This window comes from Rattus norvegicus, chromosome 7 (assembly GCF_036323735.1).
Source record: "Rattus norvegicus strain BN/NHsdMcwi chromosome 7, GRCr8, whole genome shotgun sequence".
Taxonomy (NCBI): Eukaryota; Metazoa; Chordata; class Mammalia; order Rodentia; family Muridae; genus Rattus; species Rattus norvegicus.
Window position 1 is genome coordinate 120,333,436 of NC_086025.1, and position 3,370 is coordinate 120,336,805.

Below are 3,370 nucleotides of genomic sequence, written 5' to 3' on the forward strand. Positions count from 1 at the left end.
GAAGAGAGGGATTAATAGTGCCTACATATCATACTGTTCCTCTCCCTCCCAAACCCTTCATACTCAGACCTCAAGCAAATTCATGAGGATCCAGGTATAGTCAGCCAGCTTCAGGCAAAGATGGGAACCAGGCATATGGTGGGGGTGCTCCTAAGTTTGTGACAGGCCACACGGCTCAACTACAATGTCTGTACCCATGTGGGATCGTGAATGCGTTCTGCCCACAAAGAGTGTGAATGCATTCCTACCCACAGGGAGCAGCAGCCCTGGCCGAGTTCTTGTACTCTCCCTGCTTCCACTCCCCAGGGGCTCAGGTTGCCGACAGCCTAATGCGCTGGGCCACACTCCACATTAAACAAACATAATTTCTCACAGTGGCTTTCTCTCAGCTGGGCCACTTCAGGCCACGCAGGGAAAAACTCGATCTGCGGGTCCTGGAAAGAATGCAAAGCAGGGAATGGTTCTCTTCCCGGACCCCACACAGCAAGGCGTCCATAAATACCGAGCACCAGTTTCATGAATTCTTTATGCTATTTACTTAGAACTATGTTTATTAAACTGGTCTCCTTCCAAAACCTCCTCATAGATTTCTCTCTCTCTCTCTCTCTCTCTCTCTCTCTCTCTCTCTCTCTCTCTCTCTCTCTTAAAAATAAAAAGTAAGTTTTATTTCTCCAACCTACTCCGAATTAAAAATGGATCTTTGATGCATCCCGCAGATCTTACCCCTTGAAAGCTGTTATGGACTTATATAAGGAATAGAACAAACAATACCCAGCTGTGGGTCACACACCGTGCTTGCAGCAGTGAAAGCCAGAGGCATCCTCAGAGGGACCGTCTCTGTGCTGTGTCTCCTTCTATCTTTGTGAGGGTGATTGAGACCCTCATGCATCAAGATGGCTTCACGTCTTCTAAGCCCACCCACACCGAGCCCACGCGGTTTTGAAGAGTAGCTGCATATGAAGGAAAGCACACAGGGCCCGGAGTTTTCCAGGACACAGATGGAGACAGCTCTGCGCAGGATCTCTTAATCCTTATTTCAAAGGATGGAAGAAGGATCCTGAGGCGGGGTGTCAGGAGACTCTCAGGTAGCTGGGTCTCCAGGCTCATAAACAAAGTGTCCAGAATGTAAATTAACAAAGTAATTATGGGAGTGCACATTGAATACAGATGCCCAAAGTGTTCAGAATGTAAAAGGCATGCACTGTCTTTGTTCTGTAAATTAAAAAAAATAAATACGTGTGCGTATTTGAATATAGATGACCATAGAGACAAGAGAACATTGGAGTTGCAGGTGGTAGTGAGCCACCTAACATGCGTGTTAGAGCAGTATTTTTCTTCTTCTTCTTCTTCTTCTCCTTCTCCTTCTCCTTCCTCTTCCTCTTCCTCTTCCTCTTCCTCCTCTTCCTCCTCCTCCTCCTCCTCCTCCTCCTCTTCCTCCTCCTCCTCCTCCTCCTCCTCCTCCTCCTCCTCCTCCTCCTCCTCCTCCTCCTCCTCCTCCTCCTCTTCTTCTTCTTCTTCTTCTTCTTCTTCTTCTTCTTCTTCTTCTTCTTCTTCTTCTTCTTCTTCTTGTCTTCTGAGTTGTGGTAATTTTCTTTTAAAATTGGTTATTTTATTTATTGACATTTCAAATGTTATCCCTCTTCCCAGTTTCCCCTCCACAAACCCTTATCTCCTCCCCTCCCCCTGCCTTTATGAGGGTGCCCCCCCACCCCGTGCACCCACTCCTGCCTCAGTGCCCTAGCATTCCCCTACCCTGGACCATTGAACCTCCACAGGACCAAGGGCTTCCCTCCCAGTGATGCTTGATAAGGCATCACTGCTACATAATCAGCTGGAGCCATGGGTTCCCCCATGTGCAACTCTGGTTGGTGGTTTAGTCCCTGGGAGCTTTGGGTGTCTGGTTGGTTAATATTGTTGTTCTTCCTATGGGGTGGCAAAACCTTTCAGCTCCTTTAGTCCTTGCCCAACTTCTCCATTGGGGTTCCCATGCTCAGTCTGATATTTGGCTCTATGCATCCACATCTGTATTGGTCAGGCTTTGGCAGAGCCTCTCAGGGAACAGCTATACCAGGCTCCTGTCAGCAAGCACTTCTTGGCATCAGCAATAGTGTCTGAGTTTGGTGTCTGCAGATGGGATGGATTCTCCAGGTGAGGCAGCACAACCCAGATGTCCCTTAACAGAGGAGTGGATACAGAAAATGTGGTACATTTAAACAATGGAGTGCTACTCAGCTATTAAAAACAATGGCTTCATGAAAAATTGCAGTCAAATAAGTGGAACTTGAAAATATCATCCTGAGTGAGGTAACCCAGTCACAAAAACCACATAAGGTATGTACTCAGTGATAAGTGGATATTAGCAGAAAGGAAGCTCGGAATACCCACGATACAACTCACAGACCATATGAAACCCAAGAAGAGAGAAGACCACACCAAAGCCTATGTAGATGCTACAGTCCTACTCAGAGGGGGAAGAAAATAATCTTGGGAAGTAGAGGGAGAGAAAGATCTTCGAGGGAGAGAGGAGGAAAAAGGGGGGAGGTTCAGATTTTGGAGGAGATGGGGGAGAAGTACAGAGGGTTAGGAATTTGAAAGGAGGAGAGTATCAGTGGGGTAAGGGGAACTGGGGGTAGCCACTAGAAAGTCCCAGATGCCAGGGACCCAGAAGGTTCCCAAGATCCAACAGGGAGGGCATTAGCTGAAATACTTAATGAAGGGAAGACAGAACGTGTAAAGACCATATCTAGTGGATAGGCACAGCCCCAGTTGAGGGATGGGGACACCCACACACCTCAAAAATATTAATCCAGAATCACTCCAGTGCACACTCTTAACCACTGGACCATCTCTCTATCTCCCCCCCCACCTTTGCCAAACTCCTTCTTACTGTACTTCTTGTTAAAATGCTATTCCTCTATTTCTTTGCAGAGCATCCAGGAATCTTACTTTTAAGGAACCCCAAGTTCAGGTCCAATGTGTATTTTACCAGGCCTATGAAAAGGGCAAATGAGAGGCTCTTTCATTCAAAAGCAGAGAGTGCCAACATTTCTCATAAAGCCCTCTTTTGAAAGTGTTTCCTTCTATGTCATGGAACAAGAGTGACACGGAGTTGGCAGCAGGAACTAGCACACTGCAAACTGGTATTTGTGGAATGGTATTTTTTTCCTGTAGGTAATAATGAGCAAGGCCTTATTAGTAGCATCTTGGCTGTTGTACCAGTTTCTGACTGCAAATTCATCATTAAGTCAATGAAATCCATACTTTGAGCACCCCCACTTCAATTGAAAATGATGCCAGTTGCTCCTGGAAGGCTTAACTTTTTTCTTGCCCATTTTTGCTATGAAGAAGATCTCCCTGTTGATGTGATGTC